At 42.1% G+C, this 25,404-nt stretch overlaps 1 long non-coding RNA gene across 2 annotated transcripts; it reads left to right on the top strand.

Annotated features, from left to right (window-relative positions):
* The first annotated feature begins 4,961 nt into the window (after positions 1 to 4,961).
* On the top strand, positions 4,962 to 13,380 carry LOC134174556 (uncharacterized). Of its 2 annotated transcripts, XR_009968691.1 has the most exons (4): positions 4,962 to 6,147; positions 6,573 to 6,635; positions 8,247 to 8,392; positions 11,923 to 13,380. It is a non-coding gene; the product is annotated as an uncharacterized LOC134174556 (long non-coding RNA). The 2 variants fall into 2 exon arrangements; XR_009968690.1 differs by having other exon boundaries at positions 4,962 to 6,635.
* Positions 13,381 to 25,404: the final 12,024 nt, after the last annotated feature.

Here is a 25,404-nt window from a genome sequence, read left to right as displayed (position 1 = left end):
TAATGCAGGCAAAAGCAAGGTCGTATATCTAGAAGCAAACACTACAGAGGCTATTCACAAACATAAGGCTACTTGTAGCTTTGTAAACAATGATTTTGAAAATGATGTGGGAAATTAATAGAACTACATAGCAGTAGGTCAAGAACAAAAGGATGTGTATTTCTTGACTCCTATGGCAGAGCTGTTATGATCAGTACTGGAAAAACTGCATCCCATTTACAATATAAGTCAAGCCATGAAGGTAGAAACCAAATACTACTGTAAAAGGTTAAAGTAATGCTCTTTTGAGCTTGAAAACAGGAAACCTAACTATTGCAATAAGATCTAATGGTGATGGAACTGATAGATGAAACTGGGTGTGGGCACACACAGTTTTGGAAAAGGAACTGTAATTTGTAAGTGTGGTTTTGCTCCCTAAAACTGTAATGGGTTTCTTGGAGAGACTGAAACAGGCATCTGAGTGCAGGTTACCTGTGGTCTGATGTACAGCAGCCCTGGAAAAACTACTGCACAGGATAGTCCTGATACAGCAGGCAAAAATGCAGTATCAGCTGTGTTCCTGGCATGATAAGGACCGCAGCCAGAGTGCCCACCCACTGTGAAGTTAGCCAGGTGACGAATACATGGTGACTGCTTAATACATGATGCAGGATACCCTGTAATGTGAAGCACAGGGAAATGATCAAATTGTTAGAAGGAAAACCAAATTGCACAGCTATTGGATGCAAGCAGCTGTATTGCCTGGGCATCATAGGGCGCTCTGCTCATCTTGGCTGAAGACCACTAAAGGAGCATGGGATGCTGGACAAGGCTGAGGTGAGGATGTTCTCTACAAAAGTAGGTTCAGAAAGTGTTCCTGGAGTGGCCAACTGTGGGTAGAGGGTAAGCAGGTGCATTTTGGAGATGCCAGTAGTGTACTAGCATCTGTGATGCTCCAGTCATTCGCAGTGCACGTAGTGTAATGGTTAGGAGAGGTGGGCTCTGGGAACAGCAGCAAACACTGTTAATCAGACAGCACATCTCTTCCTATGGATATTAACGTAGGTCCAACAAGAGCTCTGAAAAATATTCTCAACATCTAGAGAATGCACAATATGAAAATATTCTGAGCAAGGAAGTACTTCAAATTACATTATTAGCAAGTGACCACACAGAAACATGCTCAATTTCTACTGATTTTTTAAATTAAATTATTAGTTAAGCTTATGCTTTAGCACTTCCAGAAAGAGGAATGAATTCCTGAATGCAGGACTACCAAAAATCTCTCAAAGTTTTTCAGATGAGAGTTAAGTCATGACTTTGTAAGGTCTAACCTGCGAATAAAGACTTAACCAAGATGAACTGATTAGAATGTGAAGCAAATGAAACTTAAAATAGAACAGCAGCATGGTTCCAACATTTTAAAACAAGGACAATTGACTGTTTAACAAGGGCTGTGAAAATCGTCCAATGCCTGTAGGTCTTTCAAACAAGCATGTCTTTCTTCAACAATAATGCTAACAGATGTGTGGCATTTCTTGCCTGGAATATGCTGAATGGTATAATGATGTTCATATGCTGTCAAGTCTTAAAACTGATTAATCCTTTTTTTCCCCCCTTTAAATAAGAAATGTTGGCTCATCTATACAGTGGAGTTAAAAAACAGTCACTCCAAGCACCATATTTTTGAACAATTGCAGCTTTTATCTCTGACATGATTCAGTCTTCCAAAGTCAAAGTTTTAAACCTGTTCAGCTGTCTCCCTCTGTCCATTCAAAATACCAGTGTTCTCCATAAAAGGAAGGCACAGTAACAAGTCAATTTTTCTGCTTTAGTTTTGCATGTAGGTTTCAAGCTTCATCAGCCCAGGGTCGCATATCAGTAAGTGTAGGAAGTCATTTTCATGTTTAGTGTCACCTAGAAACCAGAAAGATTTTTTTGGTAATTTGTACTGGCAATAGTGCTAAGCTGGTCTCCTTGATTTCTCACCATCTTTTCCCTTTCTCATACCAAAAAAAAAAAGAACAAAAAGTACAGACTTCTGTTTTCTAAAACCTCCAGAATCGGTTTAGCTGAGATAGATTTTCCTGGACTAAGATAAGTTTCAAGAAGAGGGCTTGCTCCTTAGCAGTGCAGCTATGAAAAGCCTCACTCATGGAGAGAAGACACATGTTCCAGCTCTTGTCTTTTGCATCCATTTCGCTGGTGGAGCAATATCCTGCACGGCAGCTATGTTTTTCAATCACACTCCTCCTGCTTTCAATGCACATGGCTTGCCACTGCTCTTTACAATACTGTAAGGTCTCTGCAGGCTTAGAAACTCAGAAAGGGAACAGTCCTAATTCTCTATCACTTGCAAGATAGCCTCACTCTGCTTTACTTGTTACCTTGACAAAGTTATGGAGTTGTTCATCTGAGTAGAAAGCCAGCACTGCTCCTCATCTCTAAAAGCAGCTTTAGTAAATGCTCTCTGCTAGGATACAAAATTGCTGCAGTGACTCCCATAGTGCCAGAAACCATTCTCATTTCACAGTAACTCATCCAGCTACTGGCTTTAGCAGCAGCAGCAGCAGCCTGTGCTGTAAACATGCATCATCAGCTCTGCCTTCCAAAAGTTGGCATTAAGAAACAGTATCTTCCAGCTGTCCAAAGTAAGTCAGCATGCTGACAGCAGCATGGCCCAGTATCAGGGCAGAAAATTGCTTTGGGCTTCTAAACTCTCAATGATCATGTCACTGCAAGCTGGGAGTCAAGAAAAATGTTCATCAGGGCCCCCAACTAAAACAGCAAGAAACTCTAAAAAGTACCTGGACTCTTTCAGTGTGACAAAGAGAATAAAAGATTTAAGCATTTTTGACTGTTTTGGATTAGGAAAGTTAGCACTTCAATACCTCATTTGTGTATTTCAATTTTGGCCTTGATTTTTATTTCTGTTCATATTTCAAGCCCTCCAAGAATTCCATAGTTATTAAATTCAAAGGAGGAGGAGTTGCTATCCCAGTCTTACAGACAGGGAAACTGATACATGGAAAAGCTAAAAATGGCTTGAAAGCCATTACACAGTAAGTGTTGGCTGTGGAGCAGGAGAGGACTCAACACAGATCCCACTTCTGCAGTGCCGTGAATTAACCATGAAGGTCACAGTTCCCCTCAGCAGTATGTCACCATAGTGTAGGATACTCTGAGTTGCTGGACATATAAGGCTATACGCATACACAGTTTGGTCTGAATTGATATTTTAAGGTAGAAAATTGGTATGTGAACCAGTTGCAGAGTCCAGAGATGACCAACAAGATGACCAGAGGTTTTGGTCTGTTCTTGCAAACCCCTTGTCTGAGCTGAGATGGGGTCCTCTCTGCTGGTGTTCAGGTTTTTTGACCGTGCCCTTCACTATCTGTGCCAGCTTCCAGGCTTCTGGTCTTTTAAGCTCTGAATAGCCATTTCACACTTAGCTGGCTGCTCTTCCTGAATGACCTTTGACTGCAAGCTCTCCAACATAAAACTTCTTTCACCAATACTTCTTCAAAACCTTTTCACCAAAACTTCTTTCACTTCTTTTTCCAACTGTTGGAAAGTGGGTTTGCTTTTCTAGGTTTACTTAATTATTCTCTATGCAAAATAAACAGAATATTTCTGTACATCTATTTCTCACCCTGTCCCTGGGAGAACTGTTTCTTAGACTACCCCTTGCTCCTTGTCATGTAAGCCCCATTACATCTACAGAAAGATCACAGGGATTCAGCTTGTACAACATAAATTAGAGACTGTTTACTCTTCTCCCACTGTTCTTAAAATGTGTGCTCTGTTTGTCTCCTGATAAAAACTCGTGGTGTGAGCTTTTCCTTGGCATACAAGGGATCTTTCATAGCTCACAGATTGATGGAAATGTTTATTATTTACCCAGATCCATAAGAACACAATATAGATTCTAGTAAACTTCATAGAGCTTTCACTGTTAATCAGAGATCTTAACATGCCCCCCCCCCATATTTTATAGCTGTGGGAAAACATGGCTACCAGTCTGTTCTACTGCTCAGAGCTATTTTTGCTTTTCATCCTACACCCTGTCTCCCTGAGCCTCACATTTTTAAGCTGAAGCCAAAAAGCAGCCTGACAATAGGGCCGCAGTTATCAGGCAGAAAGAGATAGTCAGCAATTGTTCAGGGATAGCCAGCAAAATTAATGCCAGGCAGTGCAGTTGGTTGCACTAAAGATTATGTGCGTTGCCAAACAGCAAAGAAAAACAATAAAAGCTCTTTAAGGGTTGTTTTCTGTTCTACTGAATTGGGAATTTAACCATGCTGGAAATTAGTAGAGAAGCCTTGCACCTGCGCTGGGGGAATGGCAGGAGCTTTCTACCCACTTTGTTTGGCAGGATCTTGTTGGAAATAGGAGTGCCTACATCCCAGCACTGACCTACTTGGGTTCTCAACATGCAGTAATGAAAGCATATGGCAAAGGGCTCCAAATTAATTATAGCTACAAGTTTAGCCTCTGCCTGAAGCTGGCATTCAAACTTCCTATAAGGATTACAAGTAAAGATACTTCTAGGGAGCAATAGGGGTAGTGACAGGAAATCTGAATTCTGCTCCTTTCTCTCAGTCTCTTGCTCACTAAGGGACTTTATTGCAGCTGCTAAGAAAGTGCCCAAAGCAATGTCACCAGCAGCAATGACACCTGCTCTGCTGAGCTTCTGGAACCAGCAGTGGGCTGGTCTGTATGCTCCTCCACTACTAAGGAAGCAGAGGTTTGTCAGGAAACTGATCCCATGGCTTTTAAAGCATGAATGTGAGAATAAGCTTTAAAAAACCCTCTAAACCATCTACTGTATTCATCTATTGATGGGTAGCCCACAATACCTTTGGTGTACCTTGTACCGCTAGTTAAACATAAATTTACTTCCATTTGTTTCCTTTCTGTATTTGCGACATCCTTAATTTCTCTTAATTTCTCATCACAATTTCTCATCTTCTCATCACAAATATTTCATCATGATCTCTGGGGACAACTGTACTTTTCATTTGTCAAAAACACAGGTGTCAGAACTACCCAGCCCGGCAGCCCTTGTCAAAACAGTTCCAGGTCTCTGTAAACACATTCCAGTCCAACACAGAGAGGTGCGGCAAGACTATCACCTTTTACCCAATTAGTAAACACAACTGATTTGTGTGGTAAAAAGACTCTTAGCTCCCTTGTGCCAGCTAATAAATTTCTCATAAACAGGTCCTTCGGGAGGGACCAGTTCTAACCTACGTACACCAATATCTGTAACAGAAACCTTTGCGTAATCAACACAGGCTGGATCTAAGCATGCTTCTCAAAACCTTTTGTTCTTCAAAATGCAGAGTATGCTTACGGAATAAAAAATACTCCTGTTTTCCAAGATTGTATCAATGCCATTAATATAAATAAGCTGATTAGGTAACGCAGAGGATCCAACCCACAACCTTCCTCTAGTGCAGAATGGCTGTGCGACATGTTGGAGCTGGCCTTAGGTCTGAATAGTATATGCTCAACTTTTTCCATTCTCCTGGAAGTGGTACATTATTATAGCGATAGCTGTTTTACCCTGCTGCTTTTGACTTGCTATTTCCTCAAGTCTGTTGAGGTTAATACCAGTTTTCCTTTCCTAGCTAACCTCCAAGGAAATATCCGCAAACTCTTGACATTTTAGAGCTTCTCAGATCCAGCATGCATCCTGGCCAGCCAAGCAAGCAAGTCATTTAGAAGCCATTGCCACATTGCCATCTTCCTTCTCAATACCAGGGGAGAGAAAGGGGAAGGAGAAAGAGATCCGTTGCTTATGACAAGGCTTGAGGCTGCAAAGCAACATGGTCAGCAGTTGAGATCCTCAGTGATTGCATTGAGCACTGGACACTTCTGCAAGGACTGCAGCATTTGGAAGAGAAGCTCCGCCTTCTCTCTTGAAAGGGGGCTCAGCCCTGCATTTGATGGAAGATGCAGTCAGGACAGAAAATTGGAACTGAAGTTTTTGTTTTGAATGCCTGAAGCACTCTCCAGCACTTGATTTTCTGATGTTTGTGTGGCATTCAGCAATGCAGAATCTCCTATACTAGGTGTCATCTTAATAGCTATGATAGTTTTGAAGGCCATCCTGTAAAAGCAAAACCATCCCACCCTATCATCTGTAGTTTGTGCAGTGATCAGGTAACATTACCACTGGCTCCCTTAAAATTTAGTTTTAAGTGCCTGACAGAGACAAAACATGCGTCTTTATGGCTCCTGACTGATCCAAAGCCAAATATTCCAGTAAATGGCAATAATCAAAATCCATTAAGTGGATGGACCAGTTGTGGCTTGTTTTCCCTAGCTTTTTACTGTTATGTTTTTCATTAGTAAGAAGGCAGATCTGTTTCTTGTAACTTTGTTAGCATTTATCAGAAAGCTATCTGCTATAGTGAGGCCATAAGAGTTCCTGGGAAATATATATAACGACCAAAACAAGCAACCTCACTGAGACTTCGTTTGTAAATTTGCTTATCTTCTAACTTCTAGTCACCATGACACAGGGCAGATGGCTAGATTTCTTTCAGTCTGATTTGATTACTACTTGTTTTTGTCTCTTCTGCGAGAGAGCACATGAGACTCCGCACGGATTTAGTTGGGAAAGACCTCATCCTAACAGTCCCACCAAGGTAATCTTGTTACTCCCCAATCTAGTGCCCTTTCTGGTGCTCCTAATTGTAAAGAAACATCAAAAGCCAGTGTACACAGCTGAAATTTAGTTGAACTAAGCACCTGACCTACGTAGTTTGAATTTTATCTATTCAAAATAGAAATCTCATAGCAACAAGCACAGTAGAAATACCAACGTGGACAGGTAGCTTCAGTTAGGGATGGAAAACTCTTAGTAGTTCAGATCCAGGACTGGGATTTCAGATTTAATCTTCAGGCTTGCAACCCATGTCACTAGGATTTCAGGCAAACCAAAGTATTTCTTCTTGTTTTCTATTTCTGCCTCTACTACTCTGTGCTTAGTATTTAGAAAGCTCCCCAAACCTCTCTCAGCTTTTATCTGCCTAGTGCAATACACACAGGGACTCAGTTCCTGCCTCGGGTGGTTTTCATTCAGCTGGAGCAGAGCTGAAGGAAACAGGAGCTTTTTGGCTGCCAAGACACATTTCAACTTCTTATAACAAACACCAGGAACTGCAGGGGAAATCCTTTGATTCATTCTCTAAACCACAAAAGCTGCTTGGCAGAAATCTGTCACACTACTACTGACTGGGGAGGCCAGGACAGCACCTGAGAGCCTGGCTCCAGGTCCATGAACACCCCAGACAAGGAGATGTTCCTACCTTTCCAAAGTCCTCTCTTTCTCAGAGGCAGAGGTTGTGTCCAGGTTCTTTGTACATTAAAGAAACCAAGGATGTTTGAGTCTTCCCACATGGTGGGAAGCCCACCCAGGGAATGAAAACCTCTTCATAATCAGAGTTGGAAGTTAAAAAGCACAAAATGGATGGACCAAATGGATACACTAAATCTGCTGCAGCTTTTTGACATTTTAAAGTTGCTGCCAGCAGTGCAGGAGGAAGTAGAGAGCCAGACACTTATCAGTCACACAGTTTCAAAGAGAGAAGATGACTGAGACTTTGGTCATGCTGACTTAAGCTGAACCCCACTGTTCACTCCCTTTTTCCTCAGCTACACCACTTCCTTTTTATTTGTCCAGGTTGTAAGAGCTTCAGAGCACAGTTCAGACGCATCTCATCTCCTCTGTATCTTTTCAATAATAGAAAAAGGACAAAAATGGCAGAGTAGCAGATTCAACATGAACCTTCTGGTGTGCAATGAGCACACCTACAGAGCCAAAACCTTGCAGTGGGTGAAATCCACATGCTATTTTGGTATCTAAAAATGTAAATTAAATGGCTATCTCCCAGACAAATACATTACAATATAGAGTAATGTTAGAAGGCTAAACTAGACAGGCTGCTCCAAAGGAGCATAAGTGTGATACATAACTTCATAAACCTGGAGCAGCCTTGGCTCTGTAACCAACCACAAATGAGCACACACACTGCTTGGACTCACTTACATCTGTGCATTTGTATTCATTTCCAAATGAGACCTCTTTCATTAGGCTAGCTCATGATTTTGCGTCTAATCTCAAGGACTGCTTATAATCTTGCCTGATTTCCATTCATCAAAATTAGTGTCTCTAGCTAAATGGTTTTAGCTGGTTTAACTAGCTCAGTAGTTTTATCTATGAGGCATATGACATTGCCAGGCATTTTCCACTACAGTAAACATCTTATTAGCACAGCCAAGGGAAACCTCAGACACGTTCATCCTGCTGTTCATCCAGAAGTTCATCCATCCCAAGTGGGCCAGCAGAAACTGGAGACTGAAAACACATTTATATTCAGAGAGGAGGGTCACCTTTTGGCAGGTGAGGGGAAAGAGAAGTGTACGACACTTGCTGGTTTGGCCCTAGTACTGAGCTGGTGCCTCTGGTCACGCTACCATATGCAGAACAAGGGCAGCTTTGGATCTCAGGGGAAGTAACAGACAGACGTGTTTCTCAACCACTCTGCGTTTCAGTATTTCAAAAGCAGAAAGCCAAGCAGCCAAGACGTGCTCGGTGTCATTTTCCTACATATGTTTGTTTCTATGTTTTGTTTTTGGTTTTTTTTTCTTTTCCTCTGTTCAGTCTGAGGTTTTGTGTTTGTGAAACCTTGCTGTTGGCTAGCCCTTGCAGCAGCTCAGCCTCATCCAGCCACATGCGGAGCACCCCCCAGTGGTTCTGGGGGAGAATCAGAAGGGTAAAAGAGAGAAAACATTTGAGCCAAGGTAAAGATAGTTCAACAGAGAAATCAAAGCTGTGCATGCAAGCAAAGCAAAATAAGGAATTCACTCACTATTTCATATCTTCAGGCAGTTGTGCAGCCATCCCCAGGAAAGCAGGGCTCTGTCACACCTAACAGCTACTTGGGAAGACAAATTCCACAGTCTCCCCTTCCTTTTCCTGAACATTTATTGCTAAGCCCTATGTCATATGGTATGGGATATCCTCCTAAGATGGTGAAACAGCTCTAGTATCTGCTCAGAAAGTTCAAGCCAGCTCTGCTCTGTATCCTCCAAGTAAAATAAAGTGGAGCCTACCCTTGGCAGGTATTCTAATTGCATGAGTGCGCCTTGGTTTGAAATAGCCTTAGAGGGTCTGTTTTTCTCTATGTTATTCTCAGAGAGAGAAATCTGTGACAAATATTCTCACGTCAACTTGAAAGGGAAGTAGATTAAATGCAGCTTTTACCAGCCACCATCTCAGCCCTAAATCACACACACTAATCACCAAGACAGTGGTTGAAGAACACATGGAAAGGCTCCCAGAAAGGAACCCATACTGAAACTCTTTTTATCTATCTGCCTACAAAGCTCCCCACCAGGTTCTGTATTTTGAAGGTGGTTACTGACTTCCTTTTTCCAGATAGCAGAGATGTAGCCTGAGATTTTTAATAATACCATATGCAGTGGGTTCTCACTATTTTCTCATTTCTGAAATTGTATTTCTCAATTTCCTAAGAAACAGTGAGAGGAAAGCAAAATCCAGTAAGGATCTTACATGCAGGAACCCACCCCAGAGTGAACTCCAAACTGATTTGTTCCCAAAGCTGCTGTTTAAAGAATAAGGACAGTTAGGCGTTTCACAGGGTCTCAGGAGAATCAGTCTTCAAGGCAGAGAGCCCATGTTAAACCACCAAGACAAATCACCAAACAGGAATGTGCAAGGGGAAATCCCTTGCCTTTCGGGGATGTCACCAGGTATAAGGAAAGATGTGGTAAGTGTAAAGAAAGGAAACCCCTACACTCAATATCCTGAGCCTTGAAATAATACCTTCTGAAAACAGGTATACAGAGAGCTGTAGTATGGTTCATAGAATTCAAAGGAAGAAGGGTTTAATCTTCTCTTAAGCAGGATTATCAAGTAGTAATAAACCAGTATATTTGAAAGGTTGGATCATTCACCCAGGAAGTGAGTCACAAAACTTAACCTCTTCCTCTGCCCAAGGAGGGATCCAAATCTATACCAATTTCAATACTCAGCACACCAGGAACTTTTGAGGCAAGATAGCAATTCAAGGAGGAAGATTTTCCACCTCTCTTGAAGAATGCAAAAGGAAGCAACTGAATAATTTTTTGTTAGCAATGAGAAGTCATCTATTCTTGTCTCTCAGTACCGGTTATGTATTTTATTCATAAATTGCATTTAATGTAAATGCTACCTACATCCTTTGGATGCCCTGTAGGGGAACCTAACAGCCAACACAAAATTTGTGGGGACTTGTCAGTGTGTATAAGACATTCTCAGAACAGATAAACTGATAAGCCCTTAGGGAGATTCAGGAAAAAAAAAACCAACAATTGATTTCTGGATACCAGTCAGGCTGAGACATAATTGAAGTGCATCCCCTGCCAAGACTCAGTCAGCATTGCCAAATCCAAACCTATCTATCTTTTTCACCATTTAAACACCCCAGTTCCACACACTCCACACCTCCAGGCATTAAAGAAATACTTTCAACAAAGTATTTTAACAAGGAAATAGGAACCACAGAAGACAGAGACATTCCATATCAAAACTTGTCTCAGGGAAGAGTAGAATTCATAGCAACCATGTAAGAAAAAAACCATACTATTACAGTGTGAGAGTTTTGAAGGACTTGAACAACCAGACGTAAACTCAGGAATAATCCAGCGATGTTAGCAAACCTTTGCTTCAGCTCTTACCAGTGAAGATGATGTAGAACACGATGAGAAGGAGGACATAGCCAAAATGGCTCAGGGGGATGGATATGCTAAACTGTGACATTGCTATCTACGATTTGGAAACAGAGCATGTAATTACAGAGAAAAAAACAGGCTAGAAATGAGAACAGAGTTTCTCATTATTGGAGATTTAAAGCCCTGGAAAGGCCTTTCAATAGATACAAAGGGCCCAAACTTGGTCAGTTTTAAGAGCTTCATAAAATAGTGAAGACTGGATCAAAAAGACTGTAGGTAACTTTAGCTCTTATAGGTTCAAGTTTATAAACCACATAACAGAGACTCAACAAAGTTCTTGAGAGGCTAATCACAACCAGCCTTCTATGGGATGAAAAATACTGTTAGAATACAATAAAATTTCTGCCAGATCAAATAATAGTGCAGACAAAGACAAATTTTTCTTCCAGTTCTTCAGATTTTATATTACATATGGGTAGTTCTGGTTCTTTGGCTCTGTGCTATAATTACTATGTTTCATGGAAATTCTGGACCATCTCCTTATTTCTTGCATGGTCACATGCAGGCACAAGTCCTCAAAATGAGTGGGAACATTTTGTTACCATTATACTCAAAAATGGATGCTGACAGCAATCCTCCATGTCCTGCTGCTCTTACAACGAAGAGACCATGAGGCTGTTAAATGACGCTCACAGTAATGCTTCACATGCAGCAAGAAGAAGGATGCATCTTCCGCAATGAGTGCTTCCTCCTTCTGCTAGAGCAATGCCATAAAAGTGAATTTGAAGCCTGGAAACAGTGTTCACCTCGCACTAGCAGGTAGACATAATGCAGTCCTCTTAGTTTCTGTACTGGTGCATCAGAAAAAGCAAATTATGGTGCTTGCATCTTTTTCTTCATGGAGCTGCTAGAAAAGGGGGGCTCTGCTTCTGGAAGGACAAGTGCCCTGGAAGATAAGGCTGGTATTGCCCAGGCTCCCTGGAACATGTTCAGATCATTGTAGACAACCTCATCTTAATTTGAATCAACAGCTCAAGATTCACAGATTTTCAGAAGGTATGAACACCATAGGTAGAATGAGGATGTGGTTCTGGCAGCATTCAGCAGAGATAATACCAGTAATTCATATTTTGCTTTGAGTTTACTTTCTTTATAAAATTTATTGCAATAAAAGCAATACCTTTTTTTTTCTTCCAGAGAAACCCAAATAATCAAGAGATCTGTCAAGACTTCTCTATTGGTTTTCTCTTTGAAGACAAATAGCATGCTTTTATCTTCATACACAGAATATTCTTCTATGAAACTTCAGCCCGTGGGAGACACTGACAGTCTCTGAAAAACAACCAAATGGCCAGGAGGCCAGCTTTAATCATTTGTAGCTAACACACTGAGCAACATAGAGAGGCTGGGTAGAACAATTCTACGTAGGAAGTCAAAAGGACTGTATTACCAGCCTTCAAAGGAAAGACAGGCTTTCGTGGTATAAAAAATAGTGGTGCTGTAGTTATACCATATTTGCTGCATTCTGTGTGAATTATTTTCATTCAAGTATGAACTGTGTTGGAGGCTTTCTAATTTACATTATGCTTCTGAATGCATTTCTATAGCTCCTTTTGAGGAGAACTTGGGGGTTTAAACAAATTGAATATTGTTCTCTTTCATGTAGATCATCCGGACCCAGTCAATGACTCAGTTTTTTATAGCCCTTTTAAAATTTCATTTTATTTTTAGAGAGCAGAACCTTTTTTTTAGTTTGTTGGATCCTGTTCTTTTGCAGAGACACATTTTTCGAGAAATCACAAGTGGCTTCATATAAACACTCAGGAAGGATCAGAGACTGGAAAAGCTGTAGAGGCCATAGGAAAATCTGAGGCTGGAGCACAGCACTGTCGTATGATGCAATGTATTACAGCAGATATCAGATTAAGTGGAATTGCTACTTGCTGTTCAACATATTTCAAGCCTTTGCCACGCTTGTTACATTGGGAAGGGATGGGGGCAGCCAGGAGCTGTGTTTGCTGCACAACACAGCAGTGACAGCATGATCCAAAGGAAAGAATTTGCTATGCTCAGCTGTGACAGAGCAATGCTGCTGCTTTCCTGGGCACGGGGCAACCATCTGCTGCCTCTCACAAAATGCAAGGGCTCCAGCTCCAGATTTTAAATTCCCAAACTCTCTAACTCTAAGGTCAGGGAAATACAGCCTGAAGCCTAACCCAGCTGAGGGTTTTCTCCTCTCTCACAGACAGTCCCAGACTAAGGACCACATAGTGAGTCTCTAGGGAAGACAAACTTGGTTTTCCTCTTTCTTTCTCAACTTTCTGATGGTCAGTACCCTGTCACTCCCCATCTGCAGCATATGGTGCTCACATCCATTTTCACCTGCTTCTGAATCCTGTGTCGTTCTCTGCTGTAGAAACAGTTGTCTGTGACAAGGGCAGCAGATACACTGCCAGAGATGTCTGGATACCTAACCTCTAGGTCTTATAGCATGGTCTCTGTTATCAGGAATAGTAGATAGCTTGGAAAACAAAAAACAAACTCCAAAAAAAACCAAAGAAATAGGAAAAAAACCCAAAGAAAATAAAACATTATGGATGTTCAGGAAGCTGTCTCACCAGGTCTTTTCAGGGCCAGGCATGTGTGAGAGTTTGACAGCTCAGAAGCAGCACAGCTGTGTTCACATGGTGCTACACCCATGTAAACCAGCCCAAGCAGTGCCATGCTGTCACACAGAGCTACCTCATGTGTCTCTGCACCTGAGGCAATCCATACCTTAGATAATCTTCCCAAGAACAGTAATGAGTTACTGAGAGTAACACGTACACTAATCCCCAGAGCAGACCAACCCAGGAGTGTCACAACCCATTTTACAGAGGAGGAATGAGAACTTCAAAGGCCTTTGGGAATGGTAGTGCCCAGTTTTGAGGCTCCCTCCTGCAGTCCTCTGCCCTTGAAGAGGGACGCAGGCTTACAGGTTGCTTGCGGTAGGGACGGGTGCCACAATGTGTGAGTGGGAGATAGATACGCACTGCCAACCAAGACCTGTTAACATAGAATAAGCTAAACAAGGCAGTGCATCTGAGTATGACTGTTGGCAAGGTATTTCAGTTCTTTTGTTCACTTGGTGCCCATTGTAATTTGCCTAAAGCTTAAAGTTGGTCATTTGGTAATTTTTGCAGAGCTAACAAGGACTAACTATGTCCTATGTTATATCTGTAACTGCTTTTTCTGTTACCACAGAAATACCATCTTCAAAATGTAGTTATTAGAGAGCCTCCAAAACACAAGAGATTCATAATAAAGCAGTATAGCATAGATTAAAACTTACTAGTGAAATGCATTAAACATCTTTTCTCACGTTATAAAATTCAGCAGGACTTTTTCAAATGACCACTCATTATTGGTCTGTTTGGTTCGATTGAAGTCATCTGTGAAACTCCCATTAACTAAACAAGAAGCACGGAAGAAAAGCTGTTTACCACTCACACTCCATTTATCTTCTAAAGTAAGTCATGCTCATACATGCCCAGGACTATATGATCAGTAATTCAATAGTTATTTCTCTGAAATGAGAAACAGGTTTAAAAGAAATCCCCACACTTTACTTCGTCTTACTTGGGTTTAGAGTCAGAGGCAGAACCTTTTTTTCTTCTACCAAGGAGTGAAAAGTATTGTCAGAGGTAGCAGCAACATTTTCCATCTGCAATATATACACTCAGCTCACTGGTACAGAACACCAGACAGTGTGATCTCAAGTGACAGCTCAGCTGAGCCTTTCATTGCAGACAATACACTATGGGCTCAGAGGACTTTTCTGTAAAGAGGAAAAGAGCATCTGGGCAGCTGCTCTACAAGAGGACTTGCTACGCCTTTATCTCTTAGACACCTGTAAGCTGTCTTCATTACTTCATCTTCCTTTCTTCAGATACAATCTATTATGAATTGTTAAGGGATATTGCATAATGTATTTTACTAATAAGAGGTTACCCACAGATGGAAACCTGTATTAGATGAGGCAATGCTATATATCTGCCTTGACAGGTTTGTGAGCTGTGAGCAATTTCATACCACTTGATGCAGTTTTATCTTATAGTAACACATACAGTTGCAGAGGATATCTCATTTTATTTTGATTACAAAGTCTTTGAGCAAAGACCATCTCTTGTATAGGCAGAGCCTAACACAATAGGGACCTGATTTTGTCTGTGTGCTCCAGATACTTCAGGGATGTAAATTCTAAATATTATTAGCCCACAAGATTGAATTACTCCCAAGTCCTTCCACCACATAAAGTTGGCATAATCCACTTGGTGGTGTGTCAGTTGCTTTACAAAAATTACTCTGTGCATTTATTGCAAAAGCACATGTTAAAATAAAAGCTACAAGCTCAGAGAGAAACACACATGCATCCAGATGTTTACAGAAATACTCCTCAGCTGCTGCCTGTCTCTGACATCCATAGTCATTGAGTCTCCTGCCACTGGCCAAACAAAACCACTGCATCAGACCATTAACCACCTATACCACATCAGTTTTACTACCAGTTTCCACCTTTACATCCAACCATTACCAATTAGACCCAGACCAGGTTCCTCTATTACCTGGATCTTTGGTGAGCACTGTAGTAGAGTATCTAATTTGGGCAGACACTGAAAGACAAGGAGCTGAACCAGCTGAAACCCTTGAAAAGATACCAGAATGAAGAGCCACAGTAGCAACAGGTACTTAGACAGCTGCTGGAAAAAACATACAATCCTGCACCAAAGGAAGATGTGTTAGCATCTTCTTAGGTGGGCTCTGGTCTCCTTGCTGCAGCCCTTAGAAAATTACTATAGTGACTATGGCTGTTTCAGCTCTCCCTGAGGCACAGGGGACAGCTGCTGAGATCTGAGCTGGCTGTCACAGCCAGAGGGTGCAGGGCTCAGCTCCTGAGGTCAAGCCTTATGTGCAACACATGACTGCCCCTATCCTGCTTTTTGCAACCCTGATGGCTACACATAGCACACAAAAGCCTCTATATTATCTACTCAGCATATATTTTTACCTGGGAGGGGCTGGTCACCTTAATTTGGGAGTGGAGACCTCCACAGAGGCAAGAGCAATTAAAATCAGGTTTTGCCATCTGTGGCCATGTCTTGTTTGTTTTGCGCCTTTGGAAAGTTCAGCCTTGCATGTATTCAGCTTTTAGGGCTTTAGCAGATTTTTCCAGCCATGTGAATCAAATTGTCATTGAGTACAGTCATTTCAAATCAGATCAAGTGTCAGTCTTCAAATTAAAATGTTAAACATAAAAAATCAATTGAAGTATTTTACTATTGCACTCTTAGGATTACTGTAGAGATGCAGTTACGGATTTCAGTCAGCCGTGGTTGACTGCAGAGTCCAGGACTATCTTTAGAGCCATGCCTCCGTTTGCTTTTCACGCATACACATGGCCATTGCTCATCTGGATGACATACTCCTGGGCTGAGCACATAGAGCATAAATTCATGCTTGAACACTCACCTGCAGCCCATAGCATAAGTTTTCTGCTACTGGGTTAGCAAATAGGTCTCACCAGCTGGGAAAACTTTGAAAATGAAGTATTTGTAGATTGGTACTGAGCTCTGTGTGTCTGTCTTACTGGAGACCAAAGCACCCTTGAATCCTCAAGTGTAGGCTCATCACTAGGGGAAACCAGAGCAGAACAACAATGAAGAAAGTTTTGATTTAGTACAGCCTTAAGCCTGGCTAGGTCAAACTTCTTTTCTGTTGCCTTTAGACCTTCAAAAGTCCAGGCATTGGCACTTACAGGGTATTGGAGGCTTCTGGCTCTGGGCTGTACTGTCATTAAAAGCTCCTGTATGTAAAATTTGCTAAGGGATTTTGCTGTTTTAAAACTGTCCTCTGCTGCTACATGTAAGATCCAGCTAGAGCAATCATCCAGATCATGATTTTGAGCAATTTTTCTGTATTCTTTGTGTCACAAAGTACCCTGAAGCCCTAGCACATCTCTTCTATCTTGCAATGTAAAGAGCTGGTGTCTGCACAGGATGTGGGAGTAGAAAACAAATGGTGAATAAAACAAAGGGAAAGTATATAAGACCATTACCTTTTACAGCTGCCACTGTAAGCAACTGATCAGTGTTGCACAGAAAGTCACCAGCCCAATTCCAGTTAAGTGTTTTACAAACATGGTAGGTGGGAGTAGTAAAACAGAGGTTTTGATGACTATCTATTGACACAGCTCCACGTCATGCTTGTAAACCGGGGATAGTCTAGTAACAACTTGAGGGGGTTGGAGTAGGTACATCACTCACTTACAGGGTATTCTCTTAGGAATATGGTGTAAGTGGGCACTGCCCATCTTAAATATAAATATTATGTGTCTGTGATGACAGTGGTGTAAGTGCTGAGGAGGTGGGGGATTCCAGCAGGGCATACACCCAAAAGCAGTCAGTGCTAGAGAACTTTGTTACTAGAACTCAATGGCTTTTGCAAGGATCTTTCAATCATGCTGAGTCACTATTTTGGCACAGCAGAGGATAAAAACCAAGGCAGAGATTGCATCAAAGAAATTAACAGCAGGTAAGCATGGTTGTTGAAATAAGGATCAGGGCCAGAAGAGAGTAAGCAAATTGCTGAAGGACAGGTTTTATAAGACCTTGGAAGGTGGAGAATATCTTGAGGAAACTTCCAGGTATTCTTCCTAGGGAAGGTGTTAAGAGTAAACACACAAATGACCATACTGGGTCAAACCAATGGTCCACCTTCCCTGGTATCCCATCCTCAGAGATAAGCCGGTGCCTGAGACAAGAACACAGGAGGCTGTGCACGGTATATCCTCTGAATTCTCCCCCAGATTCAACTTGATCTATGTGTGGTTTTCTATATCTATTAAGCATCTGTGGACTGCTCTTCCACACATCCATGTTGTAAAGCTACCACTACATCCTTCAGCAACAAGCACCACCAGTCTAATGCCTCCTCTGTGAAGGGCATTTCTATTTGTTTTGAATCCAGAGCTACAGCACAGTCCTCACATTATATCATAGAATCATAGAATCATAGAATAGTTTGGGTTGGAAAGGACCTTAAGATCATCAAGTTCCAACACCCCTGCCATGGGCAGGGACACCTCACACTAAATCATATCACCCAAGGCCTCATCCAACCTGGTCTTGAACACTGCCAGGGATGGAGCATTCACAGCCTCCCTGGGCAACCTATTCCAGTGCCTCACCACCCTAACAGGAAAGAATTTCCTCCTTACATCCAGTCTAAACTTCCCCTGTTTAAGTTTTAACCTGTTACCCCTTGTTCTATCACTGCAGTCCCTAATGAAGAGTCCCTCCCCAGCATCCCTATAGGCCCCCTTCAGATACTGGAAGGCTGCTATGAAGTCTCCATGCAGCCTTCTCTTGAAAAAAGCCACAATGAAAATAATAGTTACCCCTGAGGGCAACGGGACCCAAAGAAAACTAGGGCCAGATGTGGACAAGGCCAGTCTGCCCTTGATGGCACTGAAAAGTCACATAACATGGACACAATCACTCTACACTAGTAGCAGTGTGGACATGAGCAGAAGGGCTAACAGTGCGAGGTGGGCCCAAGATCTGACAGTATGAAATGCAGCACAACAATAGAGTGCAAGAATGTAACTTTCTGCTAAATTAGAGATTAACCATTTCAGACCTTCAAGTAACAGTCATTTAATTAATTCCAATTAATGCCAATATAAATGGCATTATATAACTCTGCATTTAGTCTGTTAGCTTTCCCATGTCCTACTATTCCCTTTGAAGTACCAAACCACCAAGTCAGAATTAATTCAACCAGTAAACAATTCTGTACCACTGGACTTTATTAGAGGGGATCAGAGAAGTGGAAAAGAAGCCCTTAAAGGCAGTCCATGGATTGCATTACTTAGTGGTTTTAGCCCATTGCTGTTTCAGACAGAGTTAGCAGCTACATGGACCCAGAGGACCACTTGAGTAACCAAAGCAAATGCTATTGTATGAACCCATGCTGGGCTTGATCTGCTGAGCTTGCTGGTTGCTAATGCAAAACAGCTTTACTTATCTGAAATCTAATGGGAATCATAGATTTCTGTGATTTCTGTAATCACAAACATTTCTAGAGTTGCAGAAATGCGATCATTATCTTCTTCCTGCCAATTCAAGACAGATCCTGTCTGCATCCTTTTAGCCACGTGTGGTTTATTTTTTGGTGATCACCATAAGCTGGGAAATTCAAAGTTGCTTGCAGCTCAGGGTCTAATGCTCACATTGCTTCTACCAGTGTCTAACCTGTTCAGGAATTCACAGGATATATCTAGCACTGTAGAGTTACATCAGGATGCCTAGGCGTAGCTGCCATACAGATAGGGAAGCTAATTTTAGTGCATAAGCAATCACTCATTTTGGTAACTATTTAATAACAAAATAAATTAAAATTTACAGTTTTTCTATGTTTTCAGTCCCCCAGCCCCACACACTGGTTTTTTCAGCCTGCTACTGAGGTAGGAAGTCTGTCAGTGGATAGTTGGAAGGAGGACAAGGGCAGTTATCTCCTCAAGTGGATCTGCCATTGATGGAGGAAGTTTTTAGCCCCCGCTGAGTTCATCCACTCCTCATTTCCTGCATCAGGCATTCCTACCCATGAATTTTGCCAAGCAGCAGATCCACAACTTGTAGACTGAATCTGGACTCAAGAAGCAGGTATCTCCCTCCCAGAATAGCGTTTGTGGTTGGACAAAAGGAATATGGTGAAAACCTTAATTAATGACAAAACAACAGCAAACTGTGTAGCACCAAGAGAAAAAATAATCAGTAGAAGCTCTCCATTCAACATCCCTAAATGAAGGTAGACAACGGTTCCCATAGGAAACTGCTACACAACATGGGAAATAGTAACAAGGCAGAAACCTTCAGCAACCCTTGTGACAGGTATACCAAATCACATTCCCTCACAGGAGCTTTTTTACGCTCCTCTCTGCTGCCACAGCAGAGAACTCTGCAGCTTTATGTCTACTGTTTCCTGACCAGGAGAGATGCTTACAGCCCATGAGGGACCTATTTGTCCTGAACCAACTTCTTCCCAATCAGTTTAATTTGCATTATGGGACTGTGCCAGTGTAGCAGAAGAGAACAGGCTCTTACTTCTTTTGAAGCACATCGATTTCACCAAATCTACAGAATTAAGCCACAGTAAAAATCAGTGGGTGAAATCCCCAAATACTCGTGCCTCCTCTTGCAACAGCAAGTGATAGTACAATCACAGAGAGGGTGCAGTTCTGCTTACAGCAGGCCTGGCTATAGTCCAAGTCTAATGTGCACACCAACCCTGGAACACAGAAACTCCTGTCACAGCAAATATAACAAAAATGTCAGCTCTGGTGGATGATCAGTCCATAAGTGAATAGTTCACTCAAACCCTCACCAGTCTTTAAGCAGAAATAGAGATGACTAGATTAGTTTGAAGGCTGTGGTCAAAAAAAAAGAAAAATTAACACTTCTGGCTTGCTTGCTTTCTTTACTGCCAATACTGCAGTGTGAATGCCAGTTTAGGCACTGTTACAAAAACAATATGTGGGTGTGGACAGATTTGCCCCTGAAAGAAAGAGGGCAGCAAACAGGACCACCAACCTGAAATGGTTGTGGAGTTTTAACTTTCAGATACACAAAGGCACCCTCGGACAGAAAGAGGCAGCAGAGTATTTATTTCCAGCCTCCCAGCTCCCTGTGTGCCATGGATGGCAGCTGCTCCAGCCAGCTGTAGGCTCCTAGAAGTTCTGTGGTGTACTGAGATGCTGATGGCTGCTCCTGCTGAAGCACCTCATGGTCTCCTTGCATCTATATTTGGATCAGATAGTGATGCTGGATTTAAAATAATCTAAATTATCTGTGTCCATCTTGTTAATACTCAAATGTTTATTCAGTATTCTGACTGAAAAATGCAGAGCAACAGCACTGTAAATCTTTGGAAACGTGTCTGTGAGACCAGTTTTTTTGCTTCTCTTGTCTTTCCTTCTTTCTTTATAGCTTATAATACTATTATATTATTACTTCAGTTTAGCATTTTAGTTAAAATGAGAGCAGTTTTCTGTGTGAATCTGCAAAATTGATCTTGTGTGCCTCTATTGGCAGCCACCCACAGTCAGACTTCCTGCACCCTAATGCTGGAAATGCACTTACCTAAATTAGATAACCCATCACAGCAGAGTGCACTGATAGCAGGGGCATATCAGTACTGCCTGTGTCCTGGGAATCAGCTGGCTACTCCTCGTCTTGCAGGAGATCGCATTTATGGGATTTTTCATTCTGAGGCTTAACTGCAAAGATGCCAGATTTGTGTGTCAGCTCAAGAATTATGCTAAATCCCTGATGTTCTAAAATGGGTTTAAGGGTTTGCTGTAGCAAAGCCACTTTACTGAGCTCATTCTTTATTATAGTCCTCACCTTTACATCTTTGTTTTCCCAGCCACTTTGAATGCAATGCAAATAAGGAAGCTGCCAACCTAATCCATACCATACATGGAATTATTTTGCAAGCTCAGCAGTGCTGCATTGCCTGCAGGAACTTGCTTCTTAAATAAATCTTTTCTCTGAAAAGAACTATTAGTGGGTTTGCATTTTTCCTTTCAAAAACATAAAGGGAGCTGTGACCGGGGGAAAAAAGTAATAAAGGAACTATATATGCTCTGGTAACAGCCTGCTTGATGGTACAGGTTAAATGTTTCCTATTCCCTTCCCTCTGCAATGCCGCTGAATGCCTGAGCTGACCTGTTACCCTGTGGAGGGAGGGAGGGAGGGAGGGAGGGAGTGATCAAGCTGCGGTATGCCAGCTCACTCTGAGGTGCTCTGTGAGAGGGACAAACCCCTAACCCCACAGAAGATCACTTACCTGTGCAGCATTAGTGGCAAGAGATGCTCTCCAAAGCCTCTGCAGTTACAGCTGTGCTTGTTCAAAGGTGCTGGGACAGCCCTAGTAGCTGGTGGCCTTTCTCCAGTGGCACGGCTGTGCTATATAACCCAATGGCACATCTGGAACAGCAAAAACTCCCTTCTACATCAGGTGCTTTTGCCATTGGTTGTCCTGCCACAGCAGTGTGAGGTTTGGGGTGGAGGGGGTGGTTTTTTTTGACTTTACACTGATAAAACTGTGAGCATCAGCTTCTCAAGCAGACTTCCACTAGATGAGATAAAGAAGTAATCCCACACATGCACTTCTAACCCTCTGCTGGGTTTGGGGAGGTGAAACACCAGCCACTACTGAGCTGTGAAAAGATGTTTTCATTTATGTTGGTGTCCTACTGAATGAAGGCTCTGTTGAGGCACAAAATAAAAATACACTTAAATATTTTGGTACAAGGGCAAAGACTGCTGAATAAGAGCATCTGTGATGGCAACCGGGAAGGTGTTGCAGCGACTTCCAGGATTGCCATCAAGGAACCTGTGTTCACACAGCAGCCTGAGCCTTCAAAGTTTGCCAATTTATGCACCAACATGTTATATCTATACAATCACCAAGAGGAGTCCCACCAAGAAATAATCTCTGGATTCAACCCATGCTTTAAATGCAGGGATGCAGTGAAGCCTCCTTGGCTCTGAAGACCTTGCTGACTCTGCTTGGTCATGATGAGTATAAATCAGTATAAATCTGTAATGAAGCTCAGTGACAGAACAGCATGTCCTTGTTTTCATCCAGGAGAACAGGATCTGATGCTTTTTGTCTGCTAGCTGCTGCTTTGATTTCCCAGAAGAGGATTCACAGGGTGAGTGCCAGACCAAGGACCGCATTGTGCCCTGCCTAACCAGCCACAGGGGGACGGGCAGAGGTGAAGTTTGCAGAAAGAGAATAAAAAAAGAATGGTGCCAAATCAGCACCAAAGCTCAGTCAAGACTAAAATTTGCAGGTTTTGAGGGAAGGCATTGCAGAAGATAAAACTGGGAAAAGTCTAAAGTGTGGATAGCAAATAACCCAAAAGACTGCTCTTTGGTAGATGCTTAGCATCTTTCCTGAAATGTAGCACTGAATACTTGGAGAAGCTGAGTCTATGAAAGGCCTTTTTGAGTATACAAATGTACTTAATCACTGTTAAGTAGATCCTCCAAATGGAGAAAGAAATTGCTCTGGTTGTGTTGGATGACAGACTTGGATGCAGCATGATTAGCTCTGCTTTGATCAAGGAACATTCAAGTGGTTCAGAAGAGTTCAGCACCCAGAAGGCAGCACAGGTATTACAGACCATTCTGCTCATGCTTAGCTATTATTAATTAAAAACCAAAAAAAACCCAAAACCAAATAAAACATTTGAGCAATTTTGAAAGTCCAACCCTGCCTCAGGAATCCCTGAAATGTGCTGCTGACTTCACAGTAAATGTTCTCTGGAGGGGACCTCTCCACAGACACCTGCACCCCAACTTTCCAAAGTTAAGCAAGTTCTTCCACAATGCCAGGCAAAGGCACCCCAGTCTGTTTTGGTTTAGAAAATTTTGTAAATCCCAGGACAGCAATTGTGTGACTGTGCACTGTCAGCTGTGGTGTGCTGCGTGTGCATCAGCCTTCTGGTGTTCAGCAAATACTCAGAACCAGTGACCTATCAACCACTATGCTTGAGGAAATGCTTTTTTTTTTCCTGTAAAATTGCAATGAGGATGCATTTAGTTGCTTTCCATATGTTTGTAATAACGAAAATCGTTGTAACTTTTCTGTGCCACTGAATGTTCACTCATTCGAAAAGGCAAATTGACAGAGGGAAACTCTTTCCCTTTCAGATCCCAGGTAGGCTACTGGTCTGATAATCTAAAGGCAAAATCCGTATTTTAACATTTAACCAAGCATACATGGTTTGGAATTGGACAGACCATAAGGAGAGATTTACAGAGATACTCTGAAAAACAAAAATTCACTTAAAGAACTAGGACAATTCATTACACGAGGAGTTAATGGTGATACACGCAACACCCTGTAGCTGGTTTGATTTATTGATGATACTCAATATTTACAGCAGCCAGCAAACCTGCCTGGTTTATTGTCAAATGACAAGTTCCAGCTCATTATCCTCTCTCATTTGACCTCCATGTCAGGTAAGAAACAGTCTGTGACCTTAGCAATTATTGCTCTTTTTCAGAGAAATCCTGAACTCTATTTAAAAAATTGTCAAAATCTGTCTTGGTTTGTCAGAAAAGAAATCAATAGCACCAAATTTAAAAAAAAAGGTATAATTTTGAGAGAACTGACATGGCTTTTATTTAATAAAGGACAAACTTATCAACAAAATTAATGTACACAGAATTTCTTACATCTGTCCAGGAAGAAAAAAATCACAGGACCACAAAGAGCACATCTACCCATCTTCCCCCAAGCCAGGTCATTCACTCTGCCTCTCTCCTTCATGTATTTTGCTTTTCTGGTCCCCGGATTCAAGTGCATTCACGCAGATTCACTGAATTGTTTGGCTCTGGGTTTCTGATGCTGTCACTACTTCTTTCCATGTAGGAACATTCTGGTTTTTCTGCAAACTATCACATTTTCCCCACCCATTCTAATTTTTAACTCTCATATTTTCTCCATCCATCCCTCTAAGCAGTGTTTTCATGTTCTCTGCCCAGGCTTCCATTTCAGGCACAGCCTTCTGTTAAACAGTGTGTAGCATTAAAGTGTGACTGGCTTTGTTAGTCTCCACCTATAATAAAAATTAACCTGGCTCAACAGCAATGACAGCCATCCCTTTTCAGGTTAGTAGATGTATTACTTAAAATGCTCTTACTGTGAAAAAACATCCTTCTGGTTTTATGTATAATAAATATCCACACTGGTGTGTGTGCACGAGCAGGAGATTTCGGCACTGCCTGGCTGGCAGAGGGATGGCCCTCACTCCTGCGTTGATCCTGCTCACAGCCCAGCTCCGCAGGATCCTGGTACGCAGCCCTGGCCCAGCTCCTGGTACGCAGTCACAGCTAAGCTATAAAGGGAGCTCAGAAGCAGGGAGCTGGTGTGCAAAAACATGCACAAAGGTAGGAAGAAGCAATCTGGGTATACAAGATACTGCTCGTCCGTTCCCCCCTGCCCTTCTACACTGGCAGAAGTCTTCAGGCTGGACACTGGAAACACGAACTGGGAAATACAGTAGGAATAAGGGAAGAGAAATAAGGGTATGTGCACGCTCAGCAGCTCCCGACAGGAGCAAGGCTGAAGGGAAAAGCTTCCTGACAATCTCCAGCAAGCCACTGAAGCATGAATAATATGGCTAATTGAGAGGCAGGGTTGATTGTCTGCACTGCACTTAGAGGCTTCAGGTTAAAAAAACACAGAAGAAACCTCAAAGGAGTATGTGAAATCATACGGGACGCAGGCACAGAGGGCAAGGAGACAGGAATCTGTGGTGTTAAAGCTTAATCGTGACAAGCAGCAAAATGTTCAGTTGTTAATTTAGAGACCAGAGATGAAGGGCTTGCACCTTTCTGCCTAATCAAGCCTTTGCCTGCAGCAAACACACATAATCAAATTACAGGAGGCTGTTAAGCACTGGCAATAAACCACCACCAGGCACACACAGCGCTGTGGAGTGTTGCTTAATAAACTGTAAAATTTCTTTCACTCTCACCTGTTTTGTGGCAGGTTGCTTTTCATTTTCCTCCTGGAAGTGATGGTAAATGCAGGATCATTGTCAGTGATTTGCACAATTTTTTA

The sequence above is a fragment of the Pezoporus occidentalis genome, unplaced genomic scaffold (genome assembly GCF_034315485.1).
Source record: "Pezoporus occidentalis ecotype Australia unplaced genomic scaffold, CSIRO_AGI_Poc_V1 ctg61, whole genome shotgun sequence".
Lineage (NCBI taxonomy): Eukaryota > Metazoa > Chordata > Aves > Psittaciformes > Psittacidae > Pezoporus > Pezoporus occidentalis.
This window is presented reverse-complemented; position numbering and strand designations above follow the sequence as displayed.